The sequence below is a fragment of the Rhipicephalus microplus genome, chromosome 4 (assembly GCF_043290135.1).
Source record: "Rhipicephalus microplus isolate Deutch F79 chromosome 4, USDA_Rmic, whole genome shotgun sequence".
Taxonomy (NCBI): domain Eukaryota; kingdom Metazoa; phylum Arthropoda; class Arachnida; order Ixodida; family Ixodidae; genus Rhipicephalus; species Rhipicephalus microplus.
Window position 1 is genome coordinate 63,579,005 of NC_134703.1, and position 17,797 is coordinate 63,596,801.

General features: G+C 45.4%; 1 protein-coding gene across 2 annotated transcripts in view; it reads right to left on the reverse strand.

Annotated features, from left to right (window-relative positions):
- LOC119172707 (hemicentin-1) overlaps nucleotides 1-17,797 on the reverse strand; it is a 262,978-nt gene that overhangs the window by 1,618 nt on the left and 243,563 nt on the right. The gene's annotated exons all lie outside the window — the stretch shown is intronic.

The window sequence follows — 17,797 nt, forward strand, 5'->3', positions numbered from 1 at the left end:
GGTTGATTACAGTGCCTCGTTGACTAGAACATGATACGTCGAGAAAGAAAATCGCCCACTTTGGGCCCTGTGCGTGACATTACTTGCCTAATCCTGTGTTTAAAAGTATAATTAGTCATTCGCTTACGAAAGTTTGTATCTCTGCGTCCATATCGCTTGACATACATACGGACACGAAAACCTTATTAACAGTTCCTGGTGCATGCAGCACCAATGAGTAGGTAACTAAGCACCTGCTGCTTGCCTATAGATCAATTTCACAGCACCGTTTCCTAACTAGCCCATTATGTAATAATTACAGTTCCCGCTTTCTCTGCCCTCCATGTCCCAAATAGTGTGACAACGTTTCTGCATACTGCGTTGGTCGGCAAGAACCTTAAACGTTTCTCTCAGGCTCTATCACGTTATCACTACGCAGTCATTATGAACTTCATGAGTTAAAAGCTGTAACCTCCCACTCCAAAAAAAAATACTCCAGTGCAAGAACAACGACCAAAATATGTCGATGACAACAATAGGTAGTCATTGTCAATAACACTTTCGGTGTGTTCAAATGAAGGTCAAATACTGGCACTGGCCAGGCTGACTAAAAACTTTCGCATGTGGTGGGGTCATTGCTGCCATGAGGTTTGCTGCTACTTCCACTAGTGAGGCGCCGTTGTTGCGCAGTGGATATTTGTTTTCGTTCACAGTGGCACTGCGAGCTGCGCATCAATATTCTAGCAACCATATTTGCTATCTTTTTCTGAGCAATATATATGTTAGCAAAGTATGCTGTTACGGTTTATTATTTCACTAATATGAAATGACGCTTTCTCTGGCCCCGCGGTCACTTCGGTGGGCAATAAGTTGATCAGATTTATGATGCCTCGGAATAGTTTTATTGTTTCTGCGCTGCAGAATGATGGCTTAGATTTATCGTATTCATTGGCAGGGCCGCATAAGCTTTTTTGTCTAACATAACCATGCAGGAAGAAATCAGTGTTCAGCCTTGAAGCAACAAGAGTAAACGAAATTGCGTGACTATATTGTTCAAACTTAATGTTAGTGTCTACATGTGACGCCCGCAATAAACAGACAGTCGGAGCTACCCTATCTCGGTCTATTTAGCCAAACAATTTTACGTTTTGTGAGTTCATCGAAATTGCAAAGGAAGGTAAGTTTCATAAAAAAGCAACAGCCCCTTCCCCGACCCTCCCTTTTCTTTCCTATAATGTATAGAACGTCTCGTTTGAGATTGCGTGGGGAGCTTTGCAGAGAGATGATTCACTAACCCGTCTCTAAAAGACATCAGTGCGACCATCTCACACAGGCACCAGCAACGCCCTGAAACATCACTCAAATTTCAAATTCCATGCCCACCGTTGGACCGCCCGTTTTAAATTCACCGCTTTAAGTTCACACTGTACAGTGGACGCTTAGAGTCTGTTCAGAGAGATAATTTACATTATGGTATATATGCAAAGCAAGAAAAATGAATTCTTACAACGATGGCCAGTGCAAAGCCGAAGCATAGCACAGCGACGACCGCACTGCGCATAAATTTCGCCGCCCTTCCCTAGTGCCTCCCACGAGTTATTGTGATTCATCGCTGTATATTTGTAGACTTACTGCTTTGCTGTTGTTTTTGCTGATTTTTTTTTAAGATCACGTCCATGAGTTGCGCAAGAATTCAGTCGGTGTTCCCAGTGGGGCTCCGCCAAGGCGCCTGAACTGCGGTTCTGAAACAAAGCCCGCTTGCAGCACGAACACTGGCTCTGCTCCGGGCTGAGATTTAGCTCGCCGGTCGAGGCTACACCGAGGTCCACTGCTGGAGAGAAACCACTGTTTAAGTCCAAAGACTTTTGCTCAAGTCGACTCGAGGGCTATGTTAACGCTTTAGGAAGAGGGAGGAGAAATCCTGGAAGCAGATGGTACGAGACAAAACAAAAGTGTGTAGTGAAGCAGAATAAAAATTCTTTAATTTAAAGCTCATTGCATAAACAGTGGTGCCTGCTGTCTACACGCACAGCAATTCTTTTTATTCTGTTTAATTTTTTGTAAATTTGTGTCGCACATAACATTTGTGTCTGTTTTTCTTTAAAACATTTACTTGACCTGCGCACCTTTACTAAGGAAAGACTGATATTCTTACGCTCTGAAACATTCTCGAAAAAGCAATATAGCGTGTTTTTGGACTTAATGCACATGTTGCTCTATTATATAGGTATAGTTTACCTTTAGCATGAAAGCGGGAATTGCTACACGTTTGCTACTTGTTATAGCGTGTCGCAAACGGTCATCGCTGGCAGCGTTTTACAGTTTATCGGGATAGCGTTTACGTGGTTAACGTGGCCTAGCTGCGATGATGGCACCACCTATCGGAGGGTGAGTAAGTTAAAGGATAGTGCAAATGAAAAGAACACAAAAATGTTTGCCTGCGTCACCACGCGAAGCAATGTTACAAGAATTTTGTTGTTGTTGTTGTTGTTGTTGTTGTTATTGTTGTTGTTGTTTTGGTAATAATAAAAGTAAATAAATATGAACCACCTACCAAACTCTAAAACACATGTGATGCCGATCTGTTTACAGCAGTCTTCTAGTTAGGCCTACAGATGTTCAAGACTACGCTATCTCAAAAACTACGCTGACGTATCCGTAATACTTTGTCGTCGAAGCTAACCGAAGACAAGTGAAGCCATTTTTTAAACAGTCGTTTGCTGCGAATGACGTGAATCATTCAACAACTACGCCAAAATCACTTTGAAGCGGGCGTCCGAAACCACCGCCATGTTTTACGTACACTACGCAAGCCACACTAACACGGTAACGCTAAATCCGAAAAATAGCGTGCACACATTGAGCGGCACGCGTCCTGCACGTTACTGCGCGTGCACACTTCCATCCCGCTATCTCGGTAAGCCCGCTATTCCGCTAAACCCGGTAAACTAAATCTATCTATTATCTTTCGGAAGAAATACAATGTTATTGTGATCTCAGGTGTTTAAAAGCCCAAATTAGCAAGAGCGTCTTGCGCTATAATTATTCATAGCACAAAATTTCAAACCATTGACCTGCAGGTCACGGGATTGAATCCCGCCTGCAGCGGCTGCATTTTCGAAAGAGGCGAAAGTGCTGTAGCACTGTGTGCTCATGTATTGGTGCAAGTTAAAAAAACCCCAGGTGGTGAAAAGTTCCGGTGCCCTCCCCTAAGGCGTCTCTCATAATTACATGGTGCTTTTGAGACGTTAAACCCCACATATTATAATTATTATTATTAACTTTCAGACAATTATCACACTGCGTATGTGATTTGTGAAGGCGGGTCGTCAATAAAGAACATTTACTAAAGGAGACTTTTCGGTATTACGCTATAAAGAACATTTACTAAAGGAGACTTTTCGGTATTACGCCAATTCTTTTTAGGGGCGAAGCTCCTTATAGCGGCACCCGTTCGTTCCCCGTAGTATGTAACAAGTATAACATTTTGACCTCCAAGGTGGTGCCGGTGAGAGACTTCTTCTGTGCGTTGTTGAACAATAAAACATAGTGCTCATTGTACATGTTAATGGCTGTTAATGGGGAATGAGAGACAGGAGCATTCGGCTTTTATTTAATGCGCAGGCTGCGATCACCATTAGCAGCCATTGGCTTGTACATTGAGCACTATCTGACAAGAAAGGGTTGCTACGTTATACTCGCTGGGTGTAACCTCCTTAGCTTTAGAAAGGTTTAGCGAGCGTTGAGCCGCAGTGCCATGAATACAATGAACTTGTATATACCATGAATGAACTCGAGGTGGTTAAAAACGGGAAGTAGATGCGGAGCGCAAGCCGTAAGAAAGTAAAAGCCGAATTCTCCTCTCTCTCATTCCCCATTAGCAGCCGTTGGCATGTACATTGAGCACTATCTGACTGACAAAGTTTGCTACGTCATACTCGCTGGGCGTAACCTCCTTGGTTTTCGAAAGGTTTAGCGAGCGTTCGGCCGCAGTGCCGTGAATACAGTGAACTAGTATATACCATGAACTCGAGGTGGTTAAAGGTGGGAAGTGGACCCGAAGCGCAAGCCGTAAGAAAGTGTGCGTGTGCCACCTCTCGTTTAGTCCTTGGAATGTCCGCTGGATGGCGGTGCTTCTATATGGGGAATATATGATGAAAAGATGCCAGATGGTGGTACTTGGAGTGTTGAATAGATGGACGAACGGACACATAGACAGATGCATGGATGGACGCATGAACGGATGGGCTGATGGACGCATGGACGGTCACACTGACGGACGCATGGACGGACGGAAGCAAGAACGATTGGACGGACGAATTCTTCGCCCCACGCTCCATCATTCACTCCGTGGATATGCTGCCATTTTTTTTAAGCCTCTACCTGTTTTTCATGCCATTTGTTTCAGAAAGGCTCGTAAAGTGCACCACGTGATCTTGCTACTTTTTTTGTCACTATTTCGTCCTGCTTTATTGAATTATGTAGAAGCTTGCTGCCATGTATCTATCACGTTGAAACTGGAAGGCTCTTTGAAAAAGGCGGATAAAAGCCGGATGCACGCATGACGGGTAACGAAGAATAAACAGCTAACGTATTCTAATCGTGACTCATCCTCGCTTTTCCGTAGGCAACAGCGCGGCCCGGGCTAAGGCGCGTGGCCAAGACCGAGTCCTAACTACAAACAAAATCGGCACACTAAGCAAAGTTGCAAGCTGCTGTCAGACGCGTAGGCCAGATCCTGATTGATCACTGTACTAAGAATGGCGTGTTTACAGAGAGCCTTGCAAAGGCGCTTTTTTGTTCATTTTTTTATCAGTGGTAGTCACTCATGAATACCGACAAAAAGTACACAAAAACCATAAACATTTCAATCTTATGGTCGTGATGGCATGTAACAAGATTATTCTTCTGATATCAGGAAGGAAAGCGATGCTTCTGGATATTGAGATATATTTTTAAGCAGGCTCAAGTACCACAATTGGCGTCTCAATCTCTATTTTAAATGCGAAGCGTACTGCAAGCACATTTGTCATCTATCTGCGTATCTATCTAGCCGCTTACGACTGGGTGCTCTCGTGACCACCCTACCCTCTTAACTTGGCCGGAACCAATATTAGTACGGCAGGGTAAGATGGTCAGACGAATATGTCGCACTGGTCAAGACACGAAAAATGTCACAATCCCGTCACGTACGTCGTCAAACACTTTGCGCCAGACAGTAACATATACCCGCTGGTTGGTATGTGCCACTGGTATGCGGGTAGTGCCCCAGATGATTGAAACCTTTAGTATCTACCGGGAATGGCGAGGACACACAATGGTATTCTTCACGCGTGAGCGTTAAGAAAGAGCGGACATTGGCAGCGTTGGCCGGATTAATGCAAAGAATAAATGTGAGGTGCCAGCAGGAATTGAAATGCAGAATCCTGCGTGTCAATAAAGTATTTTACCACAGATCCACGCCAGGTCTCCAAACTACTTTTCAAATAGACCCTAATGTTCGTGAAACGCCAATAGTGATTGCAGTTCTAACTATTCATTTTATAAAAAAAATTGGCAGATCCCCCTTACAGTGGGAGTCGGTGATATGCGAAGTACGAATGAGGAAGGTTGATATATCCCTTTAAAATGAGCACAACGTTATGAGGCGGAGGTAAATTATGCCGTACGTGACTTGATGATTATCATGTTTGGACGTGTCAATACCTTCGTCATCTATTCACGTCACCTGATACCAAATTTGATATATGTGGAGCTATGCAAACGGCGGCCAGCGTGCTATGAGCGTAGCATGCAGTCAAATTTTACATGGCACGCATGCCGTGAGTATCATGTTTGGTCGTGTCATTTACCTTCGTCGTCTATTCACGTCACATAATAGCAACTTTGGTACATGTTGAGCTAGCCAAACGGCCGCGAGCGCGCTATGAGCGTAGCATGTAGTCATGCTTTATATGACACACATATCATGATTATCATGTTTGGACGTGTCTTTTACCTTCGTCGCCTGTTCACATCACGTGATACCTAATTTGGCATATGTGGAGCTTGCGAAATGGTCACGAGCACATCATGAGCGTGGTATGTTGTCATGTTTTTACATGACAAGCGTGTCATGATTATCATGTTTGCACAAGTCAGATACCTTCGTCATCCATTGACGTCACGTAATACCAAATTTGGTATATGCTAAGTCAGCGAAATGGCCACGAGCGCATCATTAGTGTGGCATGTAGTCGCGTTGTTAGATTACATGTGCAGCACACATCTCATGACTTTCATGCCAGGGTCTGTCGGTTGTGTTGGTCATGCAGTCATGTCATACCATACCTGTTTCGCAACATGCCATGTGAACGAAACCACCGCAAAAGCAGCGAGACCATGAAAAATGTAAAACCGTGAAATGTAAACCGTGAAATGTAAATCATGACATACATGTCATAATTTTCATGTTATGAATAGTCACTTATGCTCATCATGCAGTCATGTTATACCACACCAATTTTGGTATTCATACCATTACCGAAACGGCCAGGAGAGTTAAAAGTCTTAGGCGGCTAGATAGATAGATAGATAGATAGATAGATAGATAGATAGATAGATAGATAGATAGATTCAAAGTCACCGAAGTTCGCTAAGAAATGCTTCGCATTTAACATTGCATATATCTACTCATGCGGTACAGCCATTAGGACTGATCCACGTCAATTGTAGTAAGGTGTCACTCAATAAAATATATTTGCTTAGCAGTGTCTAGGGCTACCAGTCTCGCGAGCACCAGTGCTTCATATAAGCTGATCGCTTCTGGTGTTGCTAATACTCACGTGTCTGTTGTTATCGTTCCACAAGCACAAACAACGTGTTATATCACCATCTGTTACAGTTCAACATGTGTATGTGTGTGCAAAAGTTGCGCATATATTTAGCGTTCTTTCATAACGCGTCACTCAATAAAAACATTACAACATGATCACGTTTTCTCCGCATGCTTCACATAACGTCGATTCCCAAGGTACGTGGGATCTGACGAATTTTTTTAGCTTCCTATACCATCGGCATCTTGTTGGCGCTGACTATTATATATGCTCAACATCGCACCTCTAGCAACAAGCATGATGTTGCACGTAGTGGTACATGTGTGACGCATTCTCCCGTTTTCTGACAAGACATTGATAAATACATAATCTGTCGTATTTATAAAACTTTATCATCTCCATGATCAAATAACAAATCACTCGCCCACATGTTTAGTAAGCAATCCAAATAATAAGCGTCACATATAAATTTAGCCACGCTTCTGTATGGCCAATGGCCTGGGTACCTGCACTAGCCGAGATTCAGTTCGTGATGCTGTGTGTATGACTACATGCCGTGTACGTTACGTTTGAAATTAATGTTTATTTCGCTTTGAAATTTCCTAATGTATGCGTTTTCTCATCAGTCGCGATGCCAACCTTCGCTGCTCATCACGCCTGTCACGAAGTTCGGCACGTTCGAACTCCACTTACTTGTGAAAAGTTGTGTCAGTAAGTCTTTGTAAGTATGAACGCCTCTCGTTCTCTATAGCAAAGATGGTGCAAGCGAAGTCGACTAGCTCATGTGAAGTGGTTTACACGAAAAAAAAAAAGGCCAGGCCTGCGCGGAAGATGCAGCACAGTCACAAAGAAAGACAGAAGAGCGGCCTTTCAGAACCTTTTCTGAAACAATCATTGGGCAGCTGCTGCAGGCACACTTCCTTCATGCCCACTACGGCATTATTAATAAAAATTTTAGGGTAGTAGGCTGGCACTCGCTATGCTATTCTTCGTCATTCTTCTGAGAAGCGTGGTGTCCACTAAACTATTGCAAGGAATTTTTTGCCAATTGTTCATGCAGTAGCTGACGACGATGAGGAATTATACCTGAAGTGGGTATGCACCACAGCTAATAGCTGCACACAAGCTTTTGTAATAGGTTGGAGCGTTGAACGACCCACTCATACGCTATTCGCATTGTGCGACGACTGCTTGTTCTTTAGCTGTTTTAAAACGCTTTATAAGTCGTAATAACGCGATTGCTTTCCTGACATCAAGCCTGCCTAAGGCAAGTTTGCCAGCAAGTCCCAAACACCGGCGTGGAGGAGGAGGAGGAGGAGGAAGGGAAGAAATGAAAGGCAGGGAGGTCAACCAGACGCACGTCCGGTTTGCTACCCTGCACTGGGGGAAGGGGTGAGGGGATTAAAGAAGAAGAGAGAGAGAAGTGAAGGGCAACGTGTGTGTAGATGTGACCTTGTCCATTGCACGCTTATAAGCGGTCGCGTAGTCCGGTCGTCTTTAGAAAACTTAGCAATGCCCGCGTCGCTTTGCTGGCCAGCAACGCGTAGAGCCATGAGCCAAGTATCTTCTCTTCGGAAAAAGGTCTACTGTCTAGTGTCTCCAACGTTTCGCGTAGCAAGTTGCGTTCGCTCGCAAAACGCTCACATGAACACAGTAGATGTTCTATTGTCTCGTCAGTGTCGCACGATTCACATCGGGAGCTATCCGCCATTCCTATGCGAAAGGAGTACGCCTTTGTAAAAGCTACTCCTAACCACAGGCGGCACAGTAAAGTTGCATCCTGGCGGGAGAGGTCCGATAGAACTTGACGCTTTCTCGATGGGTCCAATTTGTGTAGGCGGTGGTTCCTGACACTGGGGTCACTCAGCCAAGTTTCCGACATGGTGTTAGCGAACGAGTGAAGGCCCCTTGCAGCGTCGGTTCTCGACAATGGAATTGGGGTTGTCTGGGCGTCAGCGTGAGCGGATCGGGCAGCATTATCAGCAAGGTCATTACCGACAATACCACAATGTCCCGGTAACCACTGGAACACCAAGTCATATCCTTTCGATAAAACTTCGTGAATCACTTCTCTTATTTCATTCACTATTTGTTGATGCTCCCTCTGTCGTAAAGCTGATTGCAAGCTCTGAAGGGATGCCTTGGAGTCGCAGAACACAGCCCATTTTTGGTATTCCGCGATATAAAGTATAGCAGCACGTAAGGCGGCAAGCTCCGCTGCTGTGGATGTTGTCCTATGCGACAGTTTGAGCTTTATAGTGACCTGGTACGCCGGGATGACAACAGCACCTGTGGAGCTGTCAGCCAAGACCGATCCATCGGTGTAAATATCGGTCCTCTGGCCGTATTTTTCGTTGAGTAGCGGCAATGTCACCTGTCGTAGGACCACTGTTGAATGATGGCTCTTGTTCGTTATTCCCGGAATAGTGAGGCACACCTGTGGTTGTTGTAGGCACCACGGGGGTGACGCTGGTCTTGTTGCGGGAGTGAAGCTAAAAGGGAGGCATTCTCGATGGGCAGAAATAATCTTTGAAAAGATCGCGTGTGGTCTTTGAAGTGGCAACACTGCAACATGGTGACCAGGAACTCGGCATAGGTGTCTTATGTGGGCTCTCAAATTGTCAGTGGTGATGTATGTTCGAATTGGATGCTGTCTTGCGATAATAATTGCCCCGTAGGTTGAGGTGCATCGCGGCAATCCTAAGCACACGCGTAGTGCTTGTCCTTGCAGACTTTCGAGAGTGCGGATGTTCGTCTTGCACGTACTTGCCAGTAACGGCAAGCTGTAGCGCAAAAATCCCAGAAACAGTGCCCTGTATAGCTGCCTCATTGACCTTATCGATGCGCCCCAAGATTTTCCGCAGAGGAACCGCATTATATGGACAATAGAAGTTAGCCTTCTCTTCAGGTAATTGCAGTGGGCACTCCACAAAAGGTCCCTGTCAATAATCACACCCAGGAAGCTATGGTTTTTCTGGTATGGAATATTTTGTCCATTGATGGTAACAGGGTATTGTGTCACGGCTCTGCGGGTAAACGCAACCAATGCACATTTCTCCGTTGAGACGGAAAGACCTTGCTTGCGGAGATATGAGCATGTCAGGGTGGCAGCCTGCTGGACTCTTGCACGTACTTGTAGACGAGTTACAGCCGAAGTCCATAGACAAATATCGTCAGCATATATGGATATGAGGATGGTACTTGGCAAAATTTCACGAAGTCCTACCATCACGAGGTTAAATAAAGTGGGACTTAATACGGCGCCCTGAGGGACGCCACGGGAGGTATAGTAATTTGTGGTAGGTCCATCTGAGGTTTGTACAAAAAAGTACCTTCTCGTCAAATAATCCTGGATCCATTGGAACATCCGACCACCGATTCCAACAGCTTCCAACGAGTCTAGAATGGCTTTATGTGTTACGTTATCATAAGCCCCTTTGACGTCGAGGAAGAGTGCCAGTGGTATGCTCTGGAGGCTCTTCTGTTGCTGGATAAATGTTGTGAGATCAATCACGTTGTCAAGAGATGATCTACCTCGCCGAAAACCCGTCATGCAGATTGGGTATACGTTGTAGTGCTCGAGGTACCATTCTAGGCGTGTAAGTATCATCCTTTCCATGACTTTTCCTACGCAACTTGCGAGGGCAACAGGGCGAAATGATGTCAAATCAAATGGTGACTTTCCTGCTTTGAGTAGTGGCACAAGTCGACTTATCTTCCAATCCTGGGGAACATTGCCCGCCAGCCATGAGTGGTTGTAATAGCTTAACAACTGTCCCCTTGCCTTCTGTCGAAAATTGGCTAGAGCGGCGTAGGTGATGCCATTGGGTCCTGGTGAAGATGATCGTCGGAAAGCCGCCAAATATGCGTCAAGTTCTTCTATAGTGAAAAGATTGTCCATTTCGTAGATGCGGGCTTCAGGGATAACACTCCTAATGGTGCCAGCGGACAAGGCGGACACACCAGCGATTCGCGTACAAAACTCATTTGCCACTTCAAGTTGGGTGTGGCCTGAATGTAGGGCTAAAGCCATGAAAGGATGTCTTTGTTGGGGAGTCGAGCGCAGGCCACGAATAGTGCTCCAGATGCGTGACAACGGCTTTCGGGGATCCAATGATTCGCAGAATGATTTCCAGCGTTCCTGTGCAAATTTGTCTAAACGTCGTTGGACTTTTTTCTGTATGCGTCGTGCCAGCCTCAAGTCGCATATTGCTTTCGTCCGCCTGTATCTTCTTTCCGCCCTTCGGCGAAGCGCGCGCAGTTTTTCCAGTTCAACGTCAAAATCTGAACGCTTGCTGGTGAACGGGAGGAGACAGGAAGATTCCCTCATTGCCTCTTTGATGACATCCTCCAAGTTCTGGTCAGGGTCTTCACGGCATGTATTTTCCATGAGTCGCTGAAACTTGGACCAATCAATTCTTCGTATTGAGGTCTCAGGAAAGGAGTTAGTAAGACCCCTTATTCGCATATAAGTTGGAATGTGGTCACTCCCATGCGTTTCGATGTCTGAAAACCAGTGCACTTGCGACCGGAAGTTTCTGGATACCAGAGTCAAATCGAGGCAACTGCTGTACGTAAGGCCCCGCAGGTATGTAGGACTGCCATCATTTAAGAAACATAGGTCATGCTTAGAAGCGAATGACACGAGGCTTCTTCCTTTAGCGTTGATCATCGAACTACCCCAGAATAAGTGATGTGCGTTGAAGTCTCCAGTTATAACCCACGGGCCCGTAGTTGTTGTCAGTATGTCTCGTAGTCAGTCTTGTTTAAATCGTCCGGATGGTGATATGTAGACACCAATGAGTGTGAATGACACTTTTTCCTTTTTAACACGTAAGCAGGCATATTGATTGTCATCATGTGGTTGAACTGCATGATGCACGTATGTGAAATCTGTGCGAATGTAAACAACCACCTTGCTGCGTTCCTCGCACGTTGAAGAAACGAAAGATTCATACCCTGATAGTTTAGGAGGTTGTTGCACGTTTGGTTCACATATAACTATCATAAGAATACGATTCATGAGTATATACTGACGGAACGAAGAGATGCGGGATCTCAGGCCTCTCGCGTTCCACTGCATTATCGACGCTTGTCGGACCTCGTTGCGGAAGGAGAAAATTGGTCGAGCCATGGTTGCTACTGGAGACTTGCAAATACTGGACTTAGAGCATACAGTACTTGTAGTCATTTAACCATATGGTGTAGTAGCGCAATTTTCACGGGGACGAAGAGGACAAGAACACACGACACTCGCTACACTCGCAACTAATTTTATTTCAGAAGCAGCACTTCATATATAACCCATAACCCTAGCGACACAGAAAAGAACTACGAACATTGAATCATTGCCAACAGAAGCTTTTGCGCAGACTCAAGCGATAGTACACGGCAGTTACGCTTACACTTTAAGATGACATAACTAAAACAGCCCTGGGTAACATCAAATCAAAAAACCAAAAAAATTTTGCGGGAATTCACACGTGTTTGAAACAAAATTTTGAAACTACAAAAAGGAGAGTATGACACATGCAAACACTGATCTCAATTAAGTCCTTCGAGGTAGCTGGCTTCTCGGTCACTTAACGAAACCGATGGCTGACTAATGCATCCTTCTTTTCTTTTTTTAATGTGGAAGGCTTCGACAATTTCTCTGGTTAGTTGGTTTCCATGACGGAAGACTACGGTTGTGTCACTGAACAGTGGTGAGCAGCCACACTGGGAACAGTGTCTCTTTATGTGAGAATGAATGTCAGTTCTTAATGATCACCACTGTTCAGTGACACAACCGTAGTCTTCCGTCATGGAAACCAACTAACCAGAGAAATTGTCGAAGCCTTCCACATTAAAAAAAGAAAAGAAGGATGCATTAGTCAGCCATCGGTTTCGTTAAGTGACCGAGAAGCCAGCTACCTCGAAGGACTTAATTGAGATCAGTGTTTGCATGTGTCATACTCTCCTTTTTGTAGTTTCAAAATTTTGTTTCAAACACGTGTGAATTCCCGCAAAATTTTTTTGGTTTTTTGATTTGATGTTACCCAGGGCTGTTTTAGTTATGTCATCTTAAAGTGTAAGCGTAACTGCCGTGTACTATCGCTTGAGTCTGCGCAAAAGCTTCTGGTGGCAATGATTCAATGTTCGTAGTTCTTTTCTGTGTCGCTAGGGTTATGGGTTATATATGAAGTGCTGCTTCTGAAATAAAATTAGTTGCGAGTGTAGCGAGTGTCGTGTGTTCTTGTCCTCTTCGTCCCCGTGAAAATTGCGCTACTACACCATATGGTTAAATGATGTCTCACCAACTAGCCCAGCTCTCAACCCTACAGTACTTGTAGTGCACTCTGAGCGAGTGGAGACTTCAGGCTGCTGCACAGCTTTCGCATGGCATCCAGCAGTATTCGGAACATTCTGATGTCTTCTGTGTCCTCCTCAGGCAGCTTGTCAGCGGCTGGCTGGAGTGATGTGACTGTCGATGTGCGCTTGGGGTTTGCAGGTGGCTGTGATTTCGGCAATGAAGGCCAAACTGATTCATCTGCAACAGTGCTGCTCGTTGGTTTGTTGACCGCGCTGGCCGCCTTCGGTCTGGGAGGCAAGGGCGGTGGAAGAGAACGGTGGTGGAGTGGTGCTTTCGATGCAGCGTCTGCGGCATTCTTTGATGAACTGCGGCGACGATGACGCCTCTTTCGGACGGTCCTGGCAGCCTCTCGATGCGACGAATTGTCTCTGACCATTTGTTTCAATACCGCTATTTCTCTTTGGATTTTGGGGCATTCTTTTGACGAAGCTGCATGTGACCCATGACAATTCGAGCATTTGAGGGTAGTTGCTTCGCAGTCATCCGCAGAATGGGCTTCCGCGCAACGAGGACACACCGTCCTATTTTCGCATACGCTTCTCACGTGGCCCATCTTCATGCACTTATAACACTGTAAGGGCTTCGGTATGAAAGGTCGCACTGAATGCCGAAAATGGCCCACCTTTACGTGTGAAGGAAGAGAGTCGCCCTTGAACATGATCTTCAAGCAGCGTGAGTTTCCCAAACGGACAGCTTTTGCGATGACGCTGGCTTCATTTACCGGTTTGACCAGAACATCGAAGTCGGAGCTGGGAATGGCAGTATCCACATCGTAGATGACTCCAGTGACGACGTTAGAGCTCACAGGAATGTAGGAGCGAACTTTCATTCCCCCCAACTCGTTGACGTTGCGCAGTACATTAAGTGCCGCAGCATGCAAAACGTCGATGGCCAATACGTTCTTACGCGTGTTCACTCTGATGTCTGTGATCTCGTTAGACACGAGTCCTTCCAGCATCACCGAAACAGATTGCCTGTTGAGGCGCTTCATGTTACCGTCCGGTACCTCAGGGACAAAAAGGATAGTGTTTGTCACGGGTCTCCTTGGCACTCTGTCGTTCAACGTACTCGATGACGAAGATGTTCTGACGTTCCGCCTCTTCGCTTTACGGCTTAGCACCAGCTTAAAATCGTCGTCGTCAGAAGGCTCTTCGCTGCTCATTGAGTAAACAAGAGTACTCTCGCTGTCGTAGTCGCTGTAGAGTCCCGTACGCTTCCTGGATGCGGCCACCGCCGACGCCGCCGTAACTGGCGGACGTCCGTGGGGGTCCACGTCCATCACCGATGGACACGGATGTGATATTCGCGAAGTTCACTTAAAATTAGGTGAAAAAAGAGAGCACCTACTGAAACTGCGATCTGCTAAGCAATCACTTCGTCGTCGTCCCGCAACACCGGCGTGACTCAGTGGTAGAACACTGGGCTGGCATCCAGCGGACCCGGATTCGAGCTCTACTATGTCATCGGTGCTAGGTTACTTTTTTTCTAATTTCGTGCGATGTGGTTACGGACACCGGCGGTGGTGGCTGACAACTACGGCGCTGCGCGAGACCCGAGTTGTGATCTTATGACAGCTCCGTCTGTAATAATAATAATAATAATAATAATAATAATAATAATAATAATAATAATAATAATAATAATAATAATAATAATAATAATAATAATAATAATAATAATAATAATAATAATAATATAATAATAATAATAATAATATTAATAATAATAATAATAATAATAATAATATTAATATTATATTAAATAAAGGCGTTACAAATAGATTTTAGATTTATTATATTGAGTAGCACGAAAGCACATAAAAGTAAGTTAGCACTATGTTTATGAAGATATCATGCAGCCTAAATTGCTCTTAGGAGTAAATTCTGGTCAGTACTCACACTGAAAAAAAATACTTTCAAGCGGGGCCACCTAGTGGGAAAAAATTAATCATTTTCGAATCAAATTTTTTTATGTGGTCCATGACCTTCTGTAACACTGAAATGTACATAGTCTTCCGTCTGCATAAGTGTTCCCTATCACCCAATTACATTCTTTCAATTGCCACTCTTTCCTGTGACAGTACCAATATGTCAGCACCACAATAGGCTCACACCTTTTTGTTCCAAGCAGTTCTAATGCAATAGTTTCTATCTTACCTGCCCTCACTCCCAACAACGATCTTAAGTTTTTATGAATCGTCACAAATTATAGATGCGACAGAGGGCAGAGTATACACATCACGAGCACTGACTAAAAACTACATAGTTTTATTTTACGAAAAAAAAGTTAAGTCTACGAAACTACTTGCGCAAAACAAAACTAGCGGCCATCAGAATTTTTCGGGACGAGAAGAAAAGAATAGCGCGCTTTTGAGCTAGGCCTTCACTGTTAGAATTTTTAAACGAAAGTAGACCTTAATTTTTGTGCCAGCCCATCGCCACTAGGGACCTGCCATGAGCGCGTGGTCACACTGTGGAACGGGTCATTTCTGCCGTGGTAAAAGAAGACAAGAAAGAAGAATCTGCCACACGCGCCAGCCATGGATGCCGCTTTCAAAGCTTTCAAGGACATGGACGAGTGGCAACGGGAGTACAGCGAAAGTGGGCGCCCTGACTTGACGACCAGTTTCAGTAGCTCCACAAGCGAGGAGTTCGGACAACGGCCGCCTTCGAGAGCAGGATGGCACGACAGTTGCGAAGAGGTGCAGTTCGATGACCGATACGAGGCACACATTGTCGACGAATTTGAAAACAGCAACAACGATGACGTCCACAGCGGCTACCTGCGCTCGCAAGACTACAGCCAATCCATGAAGCGTTGCCAATGGGTTTCAGGATCGCCGAGATTCAAAGGAAAGAGGGCGCGATACCTGGAGCCAAGCACTTACCACGCTCGTAAGAGAAGACACCAGATAGTTGCGACTGGCTGGGCTGAAGTATTTTCTACTATCTCCGAGGAACTTCTGAGGGAAGAGGCCGTCCAGGAGGCGGGCTGTTCATCGTCCCGACCGAGCACTGCCGACACGTCGACGGCGGCGCAGACGTCCCGTAGTGCGACAGAGGTCTCGGAGACGACCTGTAAATTGAAAGCAACTCCTGCAGTAGCGATGTCAACTTCAACCACAAATCTCAACTTTCAGGTTCCAGATCCAGCGTCCCAGCGCAACTTACTTATCGAAACCACCTCATCAATGGCGATGCTGGAAAAGTGGTCAGACGACAGCGGCCTCCAGGCTACTTCATTCGCAACTCTCCAGTTCAGTCCAAAAAGCAATTTACCCGACGATGTTCCAAAAGCCGAAGGAAGCGTAAACACTACGGAGACCTCTGATGGACCACTCCTCCTGTGCACGTTTACACCGGCGCTGTGCTCTGGCCTCGAGAAGTCATCGATCATAAATTTCGATGCCACTTCATCCGACGGTTCTCTGACGGAACGTCGAAGTAATGCAATGGCTGAAGGAGTTAGTGGGCTACTGGAGGAAGACGACGAAGAACCTATTCATGCCGTCGCTCTCGTCTTAAATAGCACGTTGAATGTCGAACCGCATCTCCAGCACGCTGCGAACGAGAAGCCATTGAAACTCGATCAGATGGGGCGGCCTGATCGCAACTGCGTCTTCCTCCTCACCGTAAGCCTTCTCGTCGCGGTGTTCTTCGTGGCGAGCGTGTTCTATGCGCGCACGAGCTTTCGCTTCGGTGCACCGCCCGAACATCCACTGACAAAGGTCGCCAACAACAAGGTGGATATCGACGCGAACGCTACCAACCTCGATGGCAGACAGCTTTCGGTGCCGGTTGTGGATCGTGCCGCTGCTTTGGATAGGTCCCTTGTGAGCAGCACATTGTCTGCAGCGTCATTGGAGAAGTCCACATCCTTCATTGCTAAGAAGGGGCAAGCTCGAACGACGAAAATGGCCGATGGTATCGGCGTGTCCAGGGGTTCGCTACCGCTGACGAAACTGGAGAAGCTGCCATCAGTTGTTCGTTCTACTTTTCTTAGTGCTACAAACGATTACACCGTGACAGACAAGACGACACCCATAGAGCTGTTCGTGAACCAATCGGCGTTCACCGATTATAAAGAAACTTTTGCGTACGACAAAAATGACACAAACGTTGACGATGACGTATTCTAATAGGCATTTTTTGTCATGACACAGTGAATATTGTAGTTGAGGTAATCTATTTTTCGCCCTTATTTTTTGTAGGGTATATACCGTAAAATAAACGAACAGTGAATAGTGAAACAGTGATGCATATCTATAATAACGTAATTGTTTGATATTCACTAAAATGTTTTATGCGCTTGCGAGAGGGACGGGGCCTGTTGATTGTAAAATAATATTGAATGCAAGCTTTAATATATAGTAAACGCAATAACACACTAGCTTCTGTCGACCAATGTGCGCTGTAATATATTCTGTCTCTTATACCAGAATTAAAGTTTTGGCGCAGAGTTGGTTACGCCGGTATAAATGTAGTGCCACACAATGACACCAATGACACAAAAGTCTAGGACTTTTGAGCTATTTCGCGAGTACCCCTTTTGAGTGGGCATATTACTCTACCGTAGACGTTGTTCTTGTCGCCTGTTCTGCTACTGCTTACTTCGAAGATCGCTTAGTTGGGGCTGAGATTCAAAACTTTTT